At 35.3% G+C, this 23878-nt stretch overlaps 1 long non-coding RNA gene across 1 annotated transcript in view; it reads right to left on the minus strand.

The window, feature by feature from the left end:
* Window positions 1–13695: 13695 nt before the first annotated feature.
* LOC147915812 (uncharacterized) overlaps window positions 13696–23878 on the minus strand; it is a 42871-nt gene continuing 32688 nt past the window's right edge. Inside the window, exons 3-6 of the long non-coding RNA XR_015553803.1 lie at window positions 21451–21647; window positions 17954–18018; window positions 16684–16760; window positions 13696–14149 (exon numbers count right to left, since the gene is read on the minus strand). This is a non-coding gene — a long non-coding RNA (uncharacterized LOC147915812). The remainder of the gene's footprint in view (window positions 14150–16683; window positions 16761–17953; window positions 18019–21450; window positions 21648–23878) is intronic.

Here is a 23878-nt window from a genome sequence, read left to right on the forward strand (position 1 = left end):
CAACTCAACCAGAGTTAACACCAACAAGTACATACACCACAAAAAGGCCCTGATCAAAAGATGATGAGACATATTTGTTTCTATGTAATTTTATGTCTATAGTGTTTTTAATTATAAATAATTCAAACACTGGAAACCCCCTGGTACACTGGGAGCCCTGAAGCTCAGTGCTAGTGACTGGGGCCCATATCAGGGGAGTTTGTGCATCCTGGGCTCCTGTGGCTGATGCTGTCCAGGGTCGGTGTGACCAGAGAAGTTTCAGTTCTAATGGGGAGCTGCATGGGCCCAAACGCCTGTGGCTAGTCCAGTACAACACCCCAGACATCAATGCCTTCTAGTAGGAACGAACACCATACCGTTTACTTTTGCATGATGGTGAAAATGCAAGTAAAATATCTTAAGTCTCAATCACTCTATTTTTGTGTATTAATAGATTAAATAAGTATGAAAATTAAAAGGAGACAATATAAATCAAGGAACTTATTTCTGTTTAAATACCCTCAGTCCTATTCCTGCATTTGGCAAACAGCCTCAACGTACATGCTCCATTTCTTTATCAACTCTTTTATTTACATGTCCATTTCCATGTTGTTTTAGAATTCCAGTTCCTTGATAAAGAGTTATGTTTGTATTATATTTAGAGTATCCTTCATCCAGAGGACATTAATCACTAGTATGTTCAATTTTACATAAAGTAAATTGAATTTCTATACAAAATACCTTCCTCTCACTGAGTTAGATTTTATGAATTAACATTCCTAATATACCCATAAAATAGCTACTTTACACACTTGGGCAAATATTAAGTCACTTTTACCATTTGAACAATGAAAGTAACAGTTTATAGTATATACTCAAATATAGCTTTAATTGACATGTTGAAGAGATAATGTAGATACTTTATATCTATTACACAATGCTCAACCATAGTCAAAAATGGAGGATGGAAAGGTTTGGTGATTAAACTGGGAAGTAGGAGGGTATTGCTAAAGTATATTGGGAAAACAAACACTGATACAAATATAAGTTTTAGATATATACACATATATAAGATACTATATATTGTTGTGTGCATCTAAAATGAAAATCTGGAAAGATTGAAAAAGCCCTGACAAATGGCAACAAAATTTTAACACTAAGCCTACTGCTAAAGAGCACTTCAAAAATCTAATTTAAAAATAAGTATAGTTTTCAAATAGTCTCCTTCAGACTATTTGGGTTGAAAGACACTTTGGAGACAAGGGGGAAATGTAAATACATAGTGACTATTAAATGATGAAATTAATGTTAATTCTCTAAGATGCAAAAAATTCTGCTGTTGTGGTTACATAGGAGAATGTCCTAATTACTAGGAGTTGTATGGTGAGGTGTTTGGGGCTGAAGTGTCTTATTGTCCACGACTTAAGTTGTAAGTTTCAAATTGTTCAGGAAAAAAACGTGTATGTGAGGTATGTGTGGTGCGTGTGTGTGTGGTATGTGTATGTGTGTGTGTGGAGAGAGAGAGAAAGAAAGGAGACGGAAAATGCGGGAAAGTTAGTTAATGTCAGTGAATGATATAAGGGTGTTCATTGTACAACACTTTCAACTTTTCTATAGATCTGAAAATTTTCAAAATAAAAAGCTGTGGAAAAAAATTCCACAGAAATAAATATACTATCAATCTCCTATAATATCAGTATGTAAATCTATAACAGACATATTTAAAATAAGGAGGTAATGATTTATACAGCATAAATAAAAATTTTTCAAAAGAATAACTATGAATATCATAGAAACAGAGTTCAAAATAAAAATAATTAAATAAAACAATCACTTTATATGCCTCAAAAATATAACATACAGTGAAGAATAACATTCTCATTGTCCCCTGGTCACTCTTTGAGAAGTCACACAATCCTCTAGTCACAAGTCCTATGAGTCCACGGTCTCTAACCTCCATTGAACCTCAGTGTGGTTCAAAAAGCGCTGTCTGTCATCAGTCTCCAATCTCTCCAATTCTCCAAAGAGGGCATTTCCTATTTTCACCACTTCCAAATGCTTCATTACTCTCTTAGCAGATGATCTCATTTTCAACTTCAGGAAAAAAAAGAAATATCAGATGGGAAGTCTTTCACCTGCATGCTACCAAACTTAGAAATTATCTGCGCTTGCTCTGTGGTGGACACTGCCATTAGGATGATCTAAATGCCATTCCCAAGTCCTGTCTCCCTTGACTTCTTCTACCATAAGGATAAGAAGCTTTCCCAGCCTCCCTTGTAGTTATGCGTGGCCACGGGACACAGTGTTGGCCAATGAGATGTAAGCAGAAGTCTCCTGGTGGCCTCTGGAAACACTTTCCTGATTAAAGGACCAAGTGTAGCCAACACCATCCCTTCTCCTTTTTTCCTGCTTTGATCACAGCCTGAGAAAAAAAGGCTAGATGAACATAGTGATGTCAACCCCTTAGTGCTGATATCATTGACTGTAGAAGCCATGTTAGCAACGACTTACCTTAAATTTATTGTCACCTGAGAAAAATAAACCTCTGCCTGACTGAGGCACTATTAGTAGCTGGGTTTTCTGTTACTTGCAATTGAAAGCATTCCTGACACTGAACCCAATCTTCCCTCCCTTTTACAGTTAAAGGGAGGCCCCTTATCCAATCCTGTGGATCCCATCTTCTTCTACCTTCTCAGAGGTTTCCCTCTATTGATTGCAGCATCCTCCCCTTCAGTATCTTCAACCTCTCTCTCTCCACTAATTATTTCACATCATCAGTGTTTAACACACTCAAGTCTCTCCTGTATTAAATAACTAAACTGTCCCTCAACTGCCCATCTTTCTCTAGCTACCGCCTTATCTTCATCCTCCCTTTCACTAACATTCTTCTTACTTACTATCTCCTATTCATTCCACAACTCTGCATCTGGATTCAGCCCAGGCCACTTGACTGAAAGTGTTTTTGCAAAGGTCACCAGCAACATCCTTATTTCAAAATCCAATGTGAAGTTTTTAGTTTTTATCTTATTTGACCTCCTTGTAGCATTTGACACTACGACCATTCAATCTTTTTTGAAATACTTCCTTCCCTTGAATTTTTGAAAGCATTCTGTCCGAGTTTCTCTTCCCTCCTCCAGCAGATCCTTCTAAGTCTATTTTGAAGGATCCTCTTTTGCAAATCCTTTGCATGTTGATATGAAATTAGTATCTATATATTGATGAATCCTCAGCCTTTATCTCCTCAGCAGCTCCCCAGTGGATATCTTGAAATGTCCCACAGACTCCCCCAAACCTGCTTCTTCCCCCATGTTCTCTTTCTCCATGAGTGGTACCTCCACCCACCCAGTAGTCCAAGGCAGATTCCAGAATGATCCTTGATTCTCCTCTCTCCATTGTTTCTCAAATCCAGTTAATCAGTAAGCCCTGTAAATTCAGCCTCCTAAAGGTCTGCGATCTGCCCATTATGTTCCGTCTTGCTAATCCTACCCTAGATTAGGCCTCTTTTGTCATCAGTTTCCTAACACCTTTTCCTCTGCTGACCTCAACTCTATGCTGCTGCTGAAGGGAACTTCTTTTAGTTTCTCCCAAACTGCCAACCTCTCTTTTACCTCCAGGCTTTCATGCATGCTATTTCCTTTGACTAGAACTCTTTTCACAAGGCTAAGCATCACTACTAACAATCTTTCATTCTCAGTTTATTACCACTGCCTTGGTACCCTTAGGCTGGGCTGGGCTCTCCTGCTGTGTGTTTCCAGAACATCCTATACCCCCACTATCATTGTTTTTGTTTTCTTTTGCTCCATGAGGACACATTTCATCTCTAGTAACCCATCTCTCCAAATAGATTTCTCAATTAGATTATAATGCCAGGATTTTAAATTTTATTTACACCAAGACAACGATTCTCTATATGGCATTGGCATTCATCAGAGGTTGTGGATTGAATCCCTGGAATATTAAGGATTCCTATTTAGTTTTAAGAGTCACTTAACCTACAATGAAAAGGGAACATAAGTGCTGGGATAAATAGTCATTAAAAATGACTTTGGTAGTCATTAAAATGGTTATATTCCACTTATTGGAATGGATATATCCTACTTTTAAAAGCAAGAAGTGATCCTCTATCATCCCCAAAGTATATAAATTGGTAACCACCTATTGCAATAGAAATTCCAAGAAAGAAATAATTAAACAGAATGTGTATAAACCACTAACTACATTGATACGGATTGTCCACAAAGTAAAGGGTACAAAATGCATTCAAGAGCTTTGACCTGACATATAAGTAAAAAATCTAATTAAACGTAATGTAATTAAATAAATCTAATTTAATCATCAGAGAAGCAGAAGCCAACAAGACTAAAATAATTTAAAAATAAGACCCTTATGTAACAGTGTTACAAGTAAATTCAGAAATAACAATGTGACATTATTGAAACACCCGGATTACTGCCAGGATTTACTGCAATTAGTTTTCTCTTCTTAATATGCATGTGCTTCAGATTATAAAACCAAGAAGTTCATTTGTATGATGAACCAAAGGCCAATACATTGATCGGCTGAAACTTTTCACACATTTTCAACAATCTAATTGCCAACACGATATAACTTCATATGCAAAATGCTATCTGCCTTCCAGATAAATTGTAGGGTGAGCTACCTATTCCTTGATTCCAAGGAGAAAATAGTAGATATTTTTCCTGTTATACAAGCTATGTTGATAAAATATAAGACCAAAAAACCATATTGTCATATTTATTGCTGAAGACAAAATATATTCAGTACAATAATGTAACCTTCCCAAGGAAAATACTGTCTATATACCAACACAGTCAACACCCAAAAAAAACCATCAAGGCCAAAAGTTCAGGAAAAAGTATCAATTTTTTATTTTACCACTGATCTTTCAACCTAAATATGATTTGGCTTGGTAATATGATTTGGGGCAAATGCCTGGCAAAAACTGTTAAATCAATGATCCCTTCAAGTCCCACATTCATCTGCTTTAGGATTTCAAATCTTTCCCTAAAACTATTAAATTGTTTGTTTACAATTAGGACTTCATATGCCTCTATTTGCTTTTATCTCTATAATTAAAGTTTGAGCTTCATGAGTGCAGCTGCTCGGTTGTATATGGTGTATCTCCTATTAAGACCCACACGACATTGAGATACACAAAAACAAAAGCCTGAAAACAAATGAAGAAACCCCACATCACACACCATGGGACACTAGATCTCAGAATCTGCACTCGTCACAGATTGGGGTGGCTGACTGCCTCGAAACAATTCTCTGGTGGCCATGCCTGTGTGACACCCTTTTTCTGCTTAAAGACTCCACTCCTCTGACCACAAGAGCTGACACACAAACCAGGCTTGGTTAATAAGGGTCCTTCTTCTGGACCTTAGAAGCTGATTCTGGGAAAGAGGAGTTGTTTCCCTCTAGGATCTCAGGCTTGTTTGGATACGAGTCCTGGAGCTGTCAGGGGCTGTTTCTCCAGCTTCACGGAGAAGCTGCTCTTTACAGCCAACACACAGAGAGCAGAGAAGGGAGACAGGGAGAGGCCAGACGACACCCCTAAAGCCAGCTTCACCACTGCTCTTCCCACAACTAGGTTATAAGAGCCAATAAATTCCACTGACTTACTTTCACTAGTTCATGTAAGGATTCCATCACTAGAAGCCAGAATTCTAACTAGTACAGACACAGATTTGTATTACTGTAAGGACTCTTGGAATTCATGGAGCCCAAAATCCTCATGTTAGGTATTAGGAAAATGGATTATAGAGGCTAAGCACTTTGCCTAAAGTCTCACAATGAATTAGTAAGGAAGCAGGAAACTGGCAAATTCTGAAGGTTGTTGGCTCACCCTCACTCATTGTAACTCCAACAATTTCCAGTCTTGCCGCAGCTAGGGCGCACACATGTGGCCTAAGTTCCTGGCAAGCAAGGCATCTAGCCAAGACTTGGATGAGAAATGAGCAGTGAGAGGTGCCCACTGGGTGCAGGGAGTTTATATCTTCTGGGGAGCATGGTGGTGGAGCCACGTGGTTCTTCTGAGACAACTAAGGTCAACTCTGACCTACAGTATCCTACCTGCCTGGTGCAGCAGTGGCTCCCTGGAACCACACTGTTTGTGCGTGCGTGCGTGTGTATGTGTGTGTACATGTGCGCGCACACGCATGTGTGTTTTGACTGGATAGCATCCAAAACTGGTTCGATGGGTCTCCCGAGATTCTGGGAGCCACCGAATAACTTTCAATAAATCTCTTTCTGCTTAAACTAGCTAGAATCCTGCTTGAGACCAAGAACTTAGACCTACATAGAATTTGGTACTTGGAAATGGGCCCTGCAACCTGAACTGTGGAATTGGATTACTGAAGGAGGAGGGGCATTGAGCAACACAGGCACAGATACTGAAAACAGAAAGCTGGTAACTCTTATGCAGTGATGTAACACTGTGTCAAACCGTCCCATTCTGTATCTCAGAAAGTAGACTATGTGCTGTGAATGTTCCATTAAAAGAAATGGTAAGAAAAATTTGGCCTAGAATGAGGACATTTAATAGGAGTACCCAGAATTCCTAAACTCATTCCTAAATTAAGTAACACTTAGAAGTTGTTTTTAGCTGCCTCAGAAACTAAAAAAAACAAAAAAACAAAAAAACAGTAACTTAAACAAATTGGGGATTTTATTTTTCTCAAACCTGAAGATTAATGGACACTATAAAGGGAGAGTCAGTCTATGCAGTTCATATGTTCAAAATGGCAATCCCAAATCACCAATAAAAAAGTAAAATGTGAGCAACAGGCTAAGACAAGACAGGAGCAGGTCATAGACTATAGAAATAGTTCATTGAGATCACTTTGTATTTTGCTCATGTAGGTTGTTGCATTTGCAGCTTAAAACATAAACTACCACATATTCCCCTTCCCACTTTCTCTTCCCTCCCATCTCCCCCCTTCTCCTCTCCATCCTCCCTCCTCCTCCTTCTTCTTCCTCTCTCTCTCTCTCTCTCCCCCCTTGCTTTCCCTTCTCCCTCTGTCCTTCTTTTAGAACCCTACAACGTTATAGGGTATCTAACCAGGCATTATTCATTACTGTTCTCAGAAAAGAGAAGAAACTGGGGCTTTAAAACATTTTGTAACTTTTTTAACATTAAAAATCAAGTAGCAGACTCATTAACTAGAAGTGAAGCAGGTCTAGATTTTGTGAGGACTGAAGCTAATACAATTTGCAGAAACATTGTTAAGAAAAATAATACAAAATTAAAACTACAAAACCAGATATGAAAGTGAATGAGAAAAAAAAATCACAAGAAATTACAAAATTTTATAAATCTGACAAATACCACTAACATAAAAGAATCTAGAAAAAGAGCATAATATTTTTATTAACTGCCTACCATCCTTCTCCAATGTCATTTCCTACATTTCTAAGCTGCATACTCTGATCATTTCTTCAAGTGCAAATAATTTTTATTAATTTATTTATCTATTTTTTTTTTTTTGTAAGGAAGACTGGCCCTGAGCTAACATCCAATGCCAATCCTCCCCTTTTTTTTCGAGGAAGAGTGGCCCTGAGCTAACATCCGTGCCCATTTTCCTCTACTTTATACGGGACGCCGCCACAGCATGGCTTACCAAGCGGTGTGTCAGTGCGCAACCAGGATCCAAACCTGTGAACCCCGGGCCACCAAAGCGGAGCACGTGCACTTAACCGCTTGCGCCACCGGGCCTGCCCCTATTTATTTATTTTTAAATAATTTTTAAATATAAATTTCTATAGAGATAGTCAAAAAGGTTTTCAGTTATTTCTTCAGCACAGCAGATTGAAATGTATTCTTTATTATTGATAGTTTTGAAAAAAATTTTCAGCTTCACAACTTGTTTATGTCATGTAAAGTTTAAGTCTGGGAAAGAACTTTCTTTCCTGCATGAGCTGTAACATTTCAAAGCATTTTGATTTTCCTGTGCAAGTTAATTTTAAATACTTTATGGTGACACTCAACCAGTTTGTCATTGATGATTCACTGTAGTGGGGTATCAAGAATTTTATGCTATTTTATTGATGTCAGTATTTGTTGTCAACTCAACAAGAAAGTTAAATCTTTTTCCATCATGTTCATATGATTCATTACTCTTCATTAATTGGTTTCTATCTGAAATTTATCTCTCTCAATGAATTACTGTTTTTGATGTAGTCTGAAAATTTGTTACAATTTATTTCTGGAAAGAATATCTGTTGATCTCATATAGAAATATGTTAAAAATAATTTCACTTTGGGATATTATTATAATTATATATGTGTCATTGCCAATTATATTTCTGAGAGGGGAGAACTTCCAGTTTCGACTAGGTGACAGTGAGAATTGAATTCTGCTTACATGCCTCATGAATTTTACACACTTAATGAATTTTACATGCCTAATGATTGGAAGAATTTTCCACATATGGACTGACTTCTAACTGCACACATTTTGAACCTGTTTCTACTCAACTACCCATATACTTCTGGTGCTGGGAGCTAAAAATCATTCACACAGCAACTAAACTTCTCGTCCCACTTTCAGCATCATGAAATTTTAGGTGAGTTGGTGTGGATGAGGCATGAATATTCTTGTGGAGCACAGCCTACACCAAGCAGGCTAACAATACCAGACACAGAACAGCCAGGGAGGCACATAAATAAATACACACAGAAAAGTTTGACAAAAGGGTAGTTAAGGTAGAAAGAGATAATAGTCTTGCAGATAAAATATTCTTAGAAAATTTACAATGGTAGAGGCTTGGAAGGGGCCCATGCAAGTAGGGGGTCCTGAAGTTTAAGTTTCATCACCTTTATGGTGAATACGCCTCTGCTCTTTCCATAATGTGGTTCTTATTCTAATTTAGCTTTTTCCCAGCTTTATGGAGATATAATTGACATATAACATTATGTAAGTGTAAGGTATACAATGTGATGATTTGATACACGTATATATCACAAAATGTTTACTATGATAAGGTTAATTAACATATCCTTCACCTCAGTTAATTATCATGCTGTTGTTGTTGTTATGGTGAGAACATTAAAGCTTTACTCTCATGGCAACTTTCAAGTATACAATCCAGTATTATTAACTATAATCTCCATGCTGTACACTAGATCCCTGGAACTTATTCATCTTATAACTGAAAGTTCGTACTCTTTGACAAACATCTCCCCATTTCCCCCACCCCTCAGCCCCTGGCAACCACCATTCTACTCTGTTTCTATCAATTCAATGTTTTTCGATTCCACATATAAGCAAGATCATACAGAATTTGTCTTTCTCTATCTGACTTATTTCACTTAGCATAATGCCCTTAAGGTCCATCCATGTTGTCACAAATGACAAGATTTCCTTCTTCTTTACTGCTGAATAATATTCCCCCCCCCCCCACACCACATTTGCTTTATCCATTCATCTGTCGATGGACACTTAAGTTATTTCCATTTCTTGGCTATTGTGAATAATGCTGTAATGAACATGGGAATGCAGATATCTCTTCAAGATAGTGATTTCATTTCCTTTGGAATATATATCCAGAAGTGGAATTGCTGGATCATATGGTAGTTCTATTTTTAATTTTTTGAGGAACCTCCACACTGTTTTCCATAGTGGCTGCACCAATTTACATTCCCACCAAAAGTACACAAGGTTCCCTTTTCTATACATCCTCACCAGCATTGGTTATCTCTTGTCTTTTTGATAACAGCCATTCTAACAGTGTGAGGGGATATCTCATTGTGGTTTTGATTTGCATTTCCCTGCTGATTAGTGGTGATGAGCACCCTTTCATGGACTTATTGGCCGTTTGCATATCTTCTTTGGAAAAATGTCTATTCAAGTCTTTTGCTCATTTTTCAATCAGATTGTTTGTTGTTTTGTTATTGAGTTGTACGATTTCCTTATATATTTTGGATGTTAGCCCCTTATCAGATATATGGCTTGCAAATATTTTCCCCTATTCCACAGGTTGTCTTCTCATTTTGTTGACTATTACTTCTGCTGTGAAGAAACCTTTTAGTATGCAGTTGCACTTGTTGATTTTTACTTTGTTTTACTTTTAAAATGTAAGTCTTGCATAGCCAAAATTCAATTTTGCCCTCCATTTTTAATCATTGGTAGAGGAAGAGGAAAAAGTATAAATAGAACAGAACTTTTCCCCATGATACTAACATTTCTAGAAAATTTTACTTCTCTTCTTGGGAGGCAAAAGAAGGGGCCTGCCCTCTCTCATTTTACCCACTTCACCTCTCTAAGCCTCCATTTCTCTTTATGTGAAATGTGGAAATTCAAGGCCTTTCAAATGTTATGTCCTGATGAATGAATGAGTTCATTGGATTAGCAAAACTGAAGCCTTGAGCAGCCTGGTCCTGTGACGGTGGCAGGTCCATTTCAGTTGTGAGAGAAAAGCAAGCACATAGTAGGAAAGGATGCTGTGTGCCTGGGGATGGTATGGCACAAGACACCATGAGACCTGTTCAGAGAGCACTAGGAAAGAAGAGACCATTCTGGGAAATGGGATCCTAACATGGGAGAACTAGAACACAGAATGGGGGTGGTGGCATGGGCAGAGCACCCCCAAAATGAACTTCACCAGGTTGCTTTTTCTGGACTGTCATCTAAATCCACCATTTGATATATAGATAATAGACAAATATATATGGCCATACTTAATGTTAGGATGTTTTAACATTTTTGATAAACTTGAAATAAATATGATGAGAAAGAATATATACACAGCAAATGTTTAAAGGTATTAAAGTGCTCAGAGGCAAAAGGGCTGTGAATATGGCGAGACCTGTGTAGCTCAGCACACATTGCCAAGTTCAGAAGGGCCAACTAATGAATATTATAATTCAGATGGTGATAGGAAAGTAGGGGATTCTTAGATCTGTAACTAAAAATATGTATATTTACCCTCTAGTTCCGGTTGGTGCAATTTCTTTTGAAAAAATTTCCATTGCCGCCTTCTGTTTATGATGTACTAAAAGCTAAAGGACTACTTCTTGAGGACCCTAATAGCAAAGAGTAGAAGTTAATAAATGCATACCTCAAAATAAGGCACAAACCTGAATTTGCAAACCATGAAAGAAGATTTTTTTCTGGACCATATAATTATTTTTGGTTTGCATGATTACTATGAGGAGTTTATTATTATAAGTTTTTCTGACTGTGCCACATATGTCCACAAAAACAAACGTCTGATTAAAAATAGATGACACTTTTGGTTCCTCAAAAATTAATAATAATAAATTTTATCTCAGGATGACAACTTGACACACGGTAATGATTGCTTGGAAAAATTGCTAAAATTGTATTTGTAAAATTCCTTTTGTTCCTCCATTTCTCCTCTCTTGCATTTAACTGGTGCTGATTACTTTCTTCATATGACAAGTGATTTTCAGTTATATGTGTATAATTTCTATAGCTCAATTTCTCCTAAAAAATATCTACAACATAGATTATTTATAGTCATTGGAAAATTTATTATAGAATGAATCAACTATCCTAGTTTGAAACAGAATTACAGTATATAAGTAAAAATGTCTTATTTGAATATTTTAAGAATTCAGCCATCACCTTCTTTGAAATGTGTGGTCATTTGGAAGGTCAATAGGAAGGAGTAGAAATCTGAGGTCTAGTTCTGCCTCTTATTCTAAAGCCCTGCTTGTGCTTAATTAAGTCAGTTCATTTCTCTATAACTTAATTTTCTTTTTAAGTAAAATGCAGACCATATCAGCTTCCTAGCTCCTTCACTGAGCTACTAGGATGAAACAATGTCGTATCAGATGGGAAACGTTTCCTCAAGTACAAACACGAGATATAATTATCTTAGTAAGACCAATAATTAAACTTCTACTTTTCCCACGATCTTACTCTCTCTCTAAAATCAACTTAATGAATCTACTTGACAATTTAATTATGTGACTAAATTGAGGTTCATGGACATAGGTACTGTTTTCAAGCATCTTTAAATAAAAAGCACCTTCCAAACAACAGATTAAATTAAAAGTTGGCTTTCACACCAACCTTTCATTTTAAATTCTACATTCACTAATTCTAATTCAGTGAATTCAATATGGCAATTAAATCACCTGGCAACTAATGGGGCACATATTTCTATGTATAGTGAAATATCTATACTTTGACACCTGGTTCCTGTTTCTGGGTTTTATCAAGCATCTAAAACTTCTCTTATAATTCTAAATAGCCCCTAAGTTTATATCCTGACCTTACCACACACTAGTCTACAAAATAAAACACAGGAGTTCTTGGCATTTTTGAGGCTTTATAAAATGAAATGAATAACAGACTGCAAAAATTAGGAAACCAAGAATTCTTTCTCCAAAAAGTGTTACCAAAATAAAATATTTAGCCAATATTTTGTTGAGCTTACTTTTATATAGAAGAGAAAATTCCTAAATAGAAAAGAATCTCAATAAAGATTAGGACACAGATACTTGAGTTATTTTTACTTTAATATATCTAGGATTACAAATAACAATATTATTTTTCTTTTCTAAAATTTAATAAATTATATTTTTATGTTATTAAAGCCTTAATAATTCAGTTACAAAGGTTTTGGGTCATTTTCATTGACTCTACACTAAAAGAAACTCTTGCTCCTACTGGTTAAAAGTGCAGGTGCTTGGGGCCGGCCCAGTGGTGTAGTGGTTAGGTTTGTGTGCTCTGCTTCTGCAGCCCGGGGTTCGCAGGTTTGGATCCTGGGCGTGGACCTACGCACCACTCATCAAGCCATGCTGTGGCGGCAGCTCACATACAAAATAGAGGAAGACGAGCACAGACGTCAGCTCAGGGCCAATCTTCCTCAGCAAACAAAACAAACAAAAAAAAAGTGCAGATGCTAGAAGTAGATGGTAGGGAGTTGAAAATCTGGCCCTGCCCCTCATTAGCTGTTTGACCATAGACAAATTATTCAACCTCTCTGTGCCTCAGTTTCCTTATTTAGAAAATAGAAATACTAACAGACCTACCTAAAAGGGTCATTGTGAGGGCTAAATGACAACACAATAAAGCACTTAGAATGGTGCTGGGCACATGTTAACCTCTCAGTTATTATTGTTATTGTTATTGTTGTCACTGTTATTTCCCATCTATTTTCCCATCTTTGATTAATACTTATTAAGGGAAAGCAATCACTATAGACCCAAATATCCACAAATAATCCAGAACAAATAAGATAGTCAAACCTGAATATGACTATTGGGGTTAAAAAGTCCTAAAAAATTATTCAAAAGAGTTACAGAGGTGAATAGAAAGTTTATATAATATAAGATACATGTGTAATAATGCTGCTAGGAATAAATATATGGATAGAGAAAAAAACTACCTAAACAAAGTCAAATTAATTATCTATAATTTAATGAGACATTAATCATACTTCATTTTGTTTGATTTGGCCATTCATATTTTTAAAAATAATCTTAAAATGCCTTGGATTAAATTAGATTAATGAAATTGATTTTCAATGAGTGATCACAACAAATTTTGACATACTTTATATGTTGAATTTTTTTTAATGTAAGCAAAATACAACTCTGCATCTCTGATCCCTTTTCTAGTGAATAGCTAGAAATTTTCCAGCAAGAATGTAAGAACTATTATTTCTGTTTTTACTGCTAAAGAAGAAGTTAGTAGTTAAAAATTTAAATATTCACAGCTCTCTAAAAACTTTTGAAGAAAATCATATATGTGACACCCAACAGCCTAAACATAACCCAAATATTAAATGTGGAACAAGAAAGGAAAGAAATAGAATTGGGGTGAGTTTTGCCATAGGTAAATAGAAAATTCAAATTGGATCAAAATCTTGTTATAGAACTGGAGACTTTTTTTTTCAAATACACACTATAAAGCAGAAGTAACCCAAAACTCATAACCCATTAACCTTAGCCAGGTTGGTCTTTACAATACATACTTTCATACGTAAGTGATTAAGAATATTCCCACCCATTCATTTACACTGGAATAAGAAATCTCTTGTTCTACTTACTCCATTTAAATTTGCTTTAGCTTGTGCTCTACCTGTTTTTTCAGATCCTAAAATTTGAACACGAACTTCACTATAATCTTCCAAGCCAGGTTCTTCAAACATAAGACAAGTCCTGTAGCAAAGTCTATGTGATAAAAAAAAAATTCATGAATTTACGGTAGATCAATTCCAACACTCCTTTAGTTTTGTTTTTTGATAGAAGTCACTCATTTTGAATGTCAATAACAATTACAGTTAAAGGACTAGGGCAATCTGGGCATTTAGGGCTATCAAGTCATTCCTGAATACAGCTTTAGCTTCAAACCACAATATTTGATATGTTGTAGCCTCAAAGTCCTCATTATCTAAACAGTCTACAATTGAAGATTTCCTCTTTGATCCAATAATTATACGTGCAAGTACTTTTTCTATTTCTAAGAGATTAGAGTTTTTGTTTTTTGTTGTTTCTTAAAGTTTTATTATTAATCTGTTTTACATACGGTCAAAGAATCTAAAATTTCTGTAAAATTTCTACTTTCTGAAACAGAATAAGGCAGCCTTGAAGATGCTTGAAAACAAGGTGCATACTTGTCTTGTGGGGGAAATGTTCTATTTGTAGCCATTAATTCAACACTATTATATTATCTAATACTCTATGTTCTTTTTTAGTTAACTTGATAAATATTAAGATCTGTTAAAATCTTCTACAGCAATTGTATTTCTCTCCATTTGTTTTTAAACATCTAACAGTTCTGACTTTAATGTCTTAATGCTATGTTACTTAGCACATGAAAGTGAATGACTACATTTTTTTATTGTGAAGGATACATTTTATGCCATTTGAATCTCACTTTACTATCAATATCATCTCCCCCTATTTTTTTTGCTTCTCACGCTCCACCTCCTCCTTTTCTACCTCCTTGCCCTTCTTGTTCCTTGTCTATTCTGATATTTCTGACTCTCTTGCACTGTTTTGTTTCAATGTGCCTCATAAAACTTAGAAAACTGGACTTTGATCTCAATCTATTCTAGGAGACTTTATCTTTTAATTGAGCAGTTTACAGCATTTATGTTTATTTTCACAACTATGATTTTGACTTAACTTTTGAGATCTTGTTTTATGCTTTCTGTTTTAATGTTTGCTTCATTTTCTGATTTTTGGAATAGTCATTCATTCATTCAACAATACTTACTGAATAATGTGAGGCAGATATTGTGACATATGACTATGTTTTCATTGCTTTTACTTTATTTAAGTGCCTAAGAAGGTACTCATTTTCAGGTTTCTCTGTTTAAACATCACTTAGTAAAACGTCCCTTAACTGCTAAATTTCAATTACGTTCCTCTACTATTCTTTTCATAACACTCTTTTTTTTTTTTTTGAGGAAGATTGGCCCTGCGCTAACATCTGTTGCCAATCTTCCTCTTTTTCTTATTTTTCTTCCTAAAGCCCCAGTACATAGTTGTATATCCTAGTTGTAGGTCCTTCTAGTTCTTCCATGTGGGACGCCACCTCAGCATGGCTTGATGAGTGGTGAGTAGGTCTGCACCCAGGATCTGAACTGATGAACCCTGGGCCACCCAAGCGGAAGGTGTGAACTTAACCGCCATGCCACCAGGCCGGCCCCATAACACTCTTTAATATTTCCTCAAAATACTTTCCAATTATTTGTTTGTGGATTATCAGTTTAATGTCTATCCACATACTAAACTCCTTGAGGATAGCCACCTTGTTGGTCTTGCTCACAACTATATACCAGGGCCCAGAGGCGACTGCCATGTAGTAAGGGACTCAAATGTTAGTTGAAAGAGAGAACTAATTAATTACTTAATAATGTAGATAGACTTAAAAATTCAAACTGTAGTTGTCTTTAAAAATACTTTGACTCTATATTGAGTGATGGCACCAAAGGCTATTTTTGTTTTCCTGCTTATATTTTTTTGTACTTTTAAATGTTTTTGATCACTATTGTTGATAAAGAATGAAATGATTTTACATGAGCCCCTCCCTATTAAAGAGGACATTAGCACTAATTTGTCTTTTCATATCTGTCACCAACACTAACTTATTTTTATTAATAAGGGCTTGAATCTTTAACCAACATTCTCTTGATTAACTCAACACGCTTTAAATACATGAGATGGTAGGGGGCATGACTACCGCAGATAGGATTTGGTTCAAGCATCAGAAATTTTATAAAAGTTGTTCAATAATTAAATTTGGTTACAGAAATATGAAATTTCTTTATATGGATATTTTTAAAGAAAAGAGAACTTTCTAGGCCAAACTAAGTGATTTCCAGACACAAAAAAACAGTTGGATGCACCATATGACCTGTCAAAGTGTCTGTTGCTTCTGATTCTATCACCTGTTACCTTTCTGAACATCTTCTCTTAGAAAAAAATGTATAGGTTTTCAAGTAGAAGTTGGCAGCCATAATACTTTTCTAATACTTGTATCTAGGTATCTGAGCATACTAAACTGCTCAACTATTGGTACAGGGCTCATTTGTATTGTCAACAGCACCTGTAGCTTAATATATAATGTGCTGAGTGAATATAAGTACTTTAGGGGAAAATATTAAGTGATAATAATAATAATCCTTGTCAAATAATTCAATCATTAACATGCTTTAAATTTAGACTGGAAAAAACATCTTTTTGTTTCTGGTACAAACCTTTGTAAATACTTTCAGCTGTTCTCCTTCCCTTTTCAGCGGCTTTTGGCCCTCCCATTGTGCAGACAGCAGTTGCTCTGAAACCAACATGGTAAAAAGCACTCACCTGATGACATAAGGTTACAAATATAAACAATGATATTAATCTATGCCAACAATAATACGCCCTAGAATGGACCACACAACTATCGATTAGAAACTATTTTATCTATTCTAAGTGCATAAGGAAATAAAGTTACCTTTTCTTAAACGAAATAATGATTTTCACGGAGGTAAAGTGAACGCTTTAAAAATAGTGTCAGTGGGGGTAAGATTTCTAAATTTAGAGAAATATTTTTATGACTTTAAATTCTACTGCCATTTAGGCTTCCAGTCAAGCTTTTTCTTCTACTTGGGCAGAGAATTTGAAATACTCTACTGGAAACAATCTAAACATCCAACAAGAATGGAAGGTTTAAATACACTATAATATATGCAGATAATGGAATGCTAGGGAACACTTTTGAAATAACGTTAAAAAGCATTTAATCATGAGGAAATGCTCTTAAGGTTTTTTTTTTTTAAATATGCAAAAAACAGTATACAATATAACGTAAATATGTGTGTGTGTTTGTGTGACTGCCACTCTCTTTCATTTATGCTAGTTGAATTTTCTGTCACTTGCCAAAAAATTCCTAACTAGAATACTTGTAGGTTATTAACAAAAAATTAATTTAAAAAACTTTATGTTAATAATTTTTTTAACTGACACTTTATTTTTAGAAACAGCATCACTTTTTAGCTCTCAGAGTCCTTATTAAAGCAAAAGGATAAAAGAGAAAAGCATGTATGCCTAAATTTTATGTTTTCTGCCATGGACATATCACATCTAAAAAATAACATTATTTTTAATATCATACAGATATATGTTCTCTGTATTAATACTTCAAAACCTACTCTACAGTCCTTCTCTATGATGATTTATAATTGTGGTGCCACCATACATAACCTAGAGTTTCAGACAAATAATGATTACCCTAAGTCTAAGAAATTGCAATGTTACAAATGAAATTATAGGTTTTGGAATTTACATATACCAGTTAATCTTAACCAATATCAAGAAACCAAAGATGGTTTGTGGGCTTATCCCCCTACCAAGTTTTCTACCTACTTTCTACAGGAAATGAATACTATACCCCTAATTAAATCCCCTATCTATTGTACAGAGGAAAATTTATGTGCTTCCTCTCTGAACACTAAACAGGTAACAAAATTACACAAGAGAAAAGACCTTCTAACAAGAAGAAGGAGGAGACTTCTTTGCTTCTTGAACCTGCATTGCTCCACCTTCAATACCTAAACATTGGAGAGAAAAACAGGATGACTTATTTTAAGACAAAAACTGTTCATTACTTTTAATAAGAAGTCATTTTTAAAAATGAACTAAAAAATTAAAGAATGGAGAATATTAGAAATTTCCTTAAAATGAGTAACAACTTATTTTATTTATTATTTATTTTTTTTATTGCAGTCACATTGGTTTATAACATTATATAAATTTCAGGTGTACATTACTATATTTCGACTTCTGTATAGACTGCATTGTGCTCACCACCAAAAGTCTAGTTGCCATAGTAACAACTTATTTTAACTTTCTATCCATTTAAATTACATCACTGACAACATCACAACAGGCCTTTTAAGCTTCTGAACACATCCTTGTGAAATGGAAAGATCCTTATCTGTCTCACCAATGATATTGTCATTACTAAGTAGTGTCAGAAAAGTTGGGCTCATTACAGCTGACTACAGTTCACATTCTGATCTCATAAATGCAGTTGTGTGCCATTTATACATGTCTACGTCCATTAAGCATAATCTCTCTTTGAACTAAATAATATCTAAAACACTACTCAGGATGAATAAAGTATGGTATGAGAATAAAGTGAGTGTTAACAAGAATTGGTTCTGAGCAAGGAGGTGCATATCAGTGATTAAATAATATACATGACTGCATTACTTGGTAAATGTAATAGATGTATAGCTTTTTGAAAACAACAGGAAATTTTCAAGAAAAGCAAAAAGCTTAATTACTATCTCCATATCACTGAGCATTTGGAGAATTTTTTCAATGTAATTTATTTAACGATATTGTGCTATAAATACAGAGAAATAAACTCTTTAAATTCACAAAACAAAGATTATAAAAGTTTTATAGCTTTATCATACTTTTATCTTTAGCAGCTATTTGACCAAATAAAACATTTTGGGAGCATGAAGTTGTTGAAGGAGCAAGGATTTGAGAGTCTGGGAGACCTAGATTTAATTCCCAGGTGAGCTGAGTCTTCTCAGGCAAGTTACTCCACCTATCTGTCTCCCCTACTTCTTCTGTAAAATGAGCATGATAACTACTTCAGAAGAGAGTTGTAAAGATTAAATACCTAAGGAGACTATCTCACACCGTAGCAGAAGTAACACAACAGTTGGTGCTCAATTAATTTTCCCCTTCCTCTCCTAAGTGACCATTCAGAAACCATGTGCATTTTGAACTGAATTCCTAGTTGCAAACTATTCAAAGTGAAAGACATTATAGCTGATTCATATTCTAAAACCTGAAATGGATCATTAAAAGCCCCTAGTATCTAAATGACTTGCAACAATATCATTTCAACAGGCTCAATAAGGTTTTCTTAGAATTTGTTATATTTTATGACCCAATTACCTTCATCTTTAAATGCATATACAAGTGCTGATTTAAAAATCAAAATACTAGTTAAACAAAAATATAACTGAATCTCTTAATTCAGGCATATAATGTAACTAAACAGCTTGCATAATAAAGTTAGCAAAGTAAACACTGGAAAGAGATAGTCGGCCTTGGTGTTTCTGTTAAACATGTCAAAGTACTGCATCCAAAAATATTTGAAAAATCTGCCTATTCTCCATCTGTTATATTTCTCAGAGGATAACTGAAAGTTCATGTGAAAGTTCACTGAAAGTTCAAATATATCACATCAGGTCATTTACAGTGTAAAAGTTCACTGGGAGTTTATTATTATTTTTTAAAGACTGAAGTGGAAAAAGAATAAATATGCTAATTGAAGCCATTTTATATTGCATTATGACCACCGCATTTTTAAGCATCATAAATAAAAATTATAAATTTTAAAAGGCCATGTGCAATGCATAATGGCAACAATTATGATTACAAGGAAGATGCTTAGGATAGTACTCTCGGGACCGTTTTTAGAGAAGATGTAGATAAATTTTGGTCGCTCTGGATATTACTTAAAGTACAACAGTTTTCATATTTTACGCTGTATCGAATACTTTGTTTAAACTACAAGTTTAAAAATGGTAATATAGAGACAGAGAGAAATGTCAGAAATAATAAATGAGTATCATCTTACTATTTATCGGAATAGAGATGACTTTTAATTTGCAATTGCTAAGAATGCTATTTGAGGATCATCTGTGGGCTGCTTATTGCAAAAGTGGGAAGTCAAGAGAAAAATGGTTCATTTGGAATAAAATTACTAAATCATTGGAAAAAATCTAAATCAAACAAACATTAGTCAATATTATTTGAATTGCGGAAGCAAAAATTAAGATTTTTAGGGGGTAAAATGTTCATATTTTTGAAAATGCTTAAAAGAATAATTTTCAAGGAAAATAGTGTACATATATATAAAATTTAGGACATAAATTCTGGGTTCACAGTGAAAAACATTTTCTTTCTATAAAGTAGTGGTACATATTAGAGTTCAGCAAAAAATTCTAAATGTATTGAGTAAAGGTGCGTTCCACTATTTCTCAATTTCTCCTGTCAAATGCACGTCCTCAGATTCATTATATAATTTTAGGTCTGTAATTTGCTTCTTAAATTGAAAAGCACATTTGTTTCTCTCCAGCATGTCTATAGTCTCTTTATGACATATTGCCAATTGGTTTTAATGGATCATAACATTTATTCATTCATTCACTCAATAAATGTTTATTCTAGGGCCTGGCCCCATGGTTGAGTGGTTAAAGTTCCACACTCCACTTCAGCGGCCCACGTTCACAGGTTCAGATCCGGGGCACAGACCTACTCCACTCACCAGCCATGCTGTGGTGGTATCCCACATGCAAAGTGGAGGAAGACTGGCACAGATGTTAGCTCAGGGCTAGTCTTCCTCAAACAAAAAAAAGAGGAGGATTGGCAATGGATGTTAGCTCAGGGCCAATCTTCCTCAGCAAAAGAAATAATAATTAAAAAAATATTTATTCCAGTATTTATTATTTGCAAGGTACTATGCTAAGGATTATAAAGGATGCAAAAATCAACCAGACAAAAATTTTGTATTCAAGAAGTCTATAATCCAGTATATGAAATATTAAATAAAAATAATAAAGAAGTAAATAAAAAAAATTGAAATAATTCAGTGCCATATGAGACATACAGTTAAAATGATTTGGAGGTTCATAGAAGACATTATTTCCAGTCAGCAAATTAATCTTGGAGTTAATTATTAGCTGAATACCTAACTGAGATTTTGGTGTTTTTTTTGCCAAATGGCTAAACATGAATTAAGAGCAAACTTTAAAAAATCTCTTTACCACTTCATTCCAACTACCTTCTCATATATGCCATTCATTGATCACATCACAGAATTGTCAATTTGTTCCACATTTTGGTTAGAAAAGATGGTACTGGATTTGGAAATAATCACAATTTTATATGTTAAAAACTTCTAGAAAGAGAGAGAGGAAATGTAACATTTAAAAACAAAAACATCAGTCACTGACCTGGAATTTCAGTAATAGAGACTTGAGAAAAGTCACAAGTTACATCAGGTAAGGGGAAACGCTGAGGATCACCAATTTCGTACCATAGCTGTTCAGCCACCGTGCCAAAGGAGACTGACCCCTCCATGCCAGGGGGCTTGGAGAGGATGAACGGTCCATCAGGAAAACGTTCCAGTACAGGAAATCCTATATTGTACCTAAGTGAAAAACAGGGAAATCTATGGTTCAGAACCACCAGGAGGAAAACCTGAGGAAAAGAGACTACACTATACCAAACAACACTTACGTAAATAACAATTATCCAAAGCTAATTGTATATTTTACATATTCTTTTTTGTGTGTGTGAGGAAGATTAGCCCTGTGCTAACATCTGTTGCCAATCCTTCTCTTTTTGCTTGAGGAAGATTAGCCCTGGGCTAACATCCATGCCCATCTTCCTCTGCTTTGTATGTGGGACGCCTGCCACAGCATAGCTTTATAAGCAGTGCCTGGGGCTGTGCCCAGATCCGAACCTGTGAACCCCGGGCCACTGAAGCAGAGCATGCACACTTAACCACTACACCACCAGGATGGCCCAACATATTCTATTTTTGTATTTAATATTATATACTTTAAGTCACATGATGACATTAACGTGTGATGAGCACTGAATACAGATGTTGCCTGGGAGTCAAAGAGAAAGAAATCATATTGCAAGGAATACATAGAATAGAAATGAAGATACTATTTTTCAAAAGGTTTGGAAATGGTCTCTAGCTCGTCTTGATGTGCGAGTGATGAGAACCTGAGCTGAGTGGAGCATGATATTCAAGGATAAGAAGTCACCAAGAATCAGACCGCCGGAGCTGTGATGGCTACAGAGGACTACATGTCAGATTCCTGCCCAGGTTCCTCCAGCCCCTAATGACCCTCAGACTACAGCCTGGCTTACTCCACTGGTGATCAGCTGGGTTCCCCCTCTCTTCCCTTACTGCTTGTTATAAACCCAAGCTGGTGGGACTTGGGCCTCAGCTTTCAAAGAGCCTTTAATTTATAATGCTGATCTTTTGTTCTCTAAGAAACATAGATAATTAAAAGAAGATAATAAAAAGGGAAATACAGGGTAATTTAGAGATATAGCCTGTGACCCTAGTTTGGTCCTGAAATGGTCATTTAGTAACATTCAAAGTTAAAATTGATTATTTTGAATAGTAAGCAAAAGACTCCTCTTTGATTCTAGGAGAAAAGAACATTGCACTCTGGTAGACCATCATATAACTTTAAAAGTCAAAGTGACAAAGTCATACATAAAAAATAATGAAAGCTAATGCATTTTATTTCTATATTTCTAAAGTATATTGAAGAACAGATCTAAAACAAGATCTTTTTTAAAACAAGATCTTTTGATGGAAAAACGAACCACCTTCTTAGATGTAAAGACATCATAACAAAAATGTCAACTCTATCAAATTAATTATACACTAAAAAGAAATCCACTTGGAATTAACTCCTTTGGAAAAATAATCTTAAGGTTCATGAGGAAGAATAAATACCAGAGAGCAGTAAAAAATTTTTAAAAGGTGGGGGGAGTGAGGAAGGATTGGCTTATCAGATATTAAAACATTTTATCATGCACCAATATGTGAGTACTTTTATACACATTTACATCCATATATGATTATCTGAGGATTAATAAAAAGTATGAAAGAATATACGTTAGATCAGTAACATGATTACATGGGCAGAAGCGGTGCTAATAAGCAAAAGAGAGGATTAGTGGAAACAGGGAGCCAAAAAAATTTTTAAAAGCTGCATTAAGGGAGCAGGTAGGATATGACCACATTTACTCATTATATGTGTGTGTGCACATATACATGTAAAGAAATTAATTTTTTAACTGTTAGATAAGGAAAGAAAGGCAATTCTAAGTAAGAAGGAAAAATGAGAAAATGGTGGAGAAACGACTTATAACGTGGGCTAGGGTAGATCACGACCTGTCTTACTTGAGCAATTTCTCTTACCATTTGGCACTCTCTAATCACAGCTTCCCATCTTACAACTTATTTTCTTCCTCCCACTATCTCTGAATGTAAACTATACTCTCTCTACCACCCTCAACTTTCCCCTTGTCCTTGCCTTCCCTAGGTTCCTTGATTCCCTCCTTGCTGTTCTCCATACCCCAAGCCACACATCTGTTCCCATGGCTTCAACTACCAACTCTGATATCAAGTAAATCTTTATGTCTTTTCCTCACATTCCCCCAAACTACTTCCAATTGCTTATATGTCCCACAGTTATCAAAAACTAAATGAAATATTGCTTCTGCCTCTGTTATTACCATTATTACTATTACTACTACCACTCCCATCATTGTTCCTACTGCTTCACTACTATTAGCACTACCATTATTACTGTTTCCATTTATTTAGTGTTTACTATGTGTCAGGCA

This window comes from Ceratotherium simum, chromosome 12 (assembly GCF_057802395.1).
Source record: "Ceratotherium simum simum isolate JZ-2026a chromosome 12, ASM5780239v1, whole genome shotgun sequence".
Classification (NCBI taxonomy): Eukaryota; Metazoa; Chordata; class Mammalia; order Perissodactyla; family Rhinocerotidae; genus Ceratotherium; species Ceratotherium simum.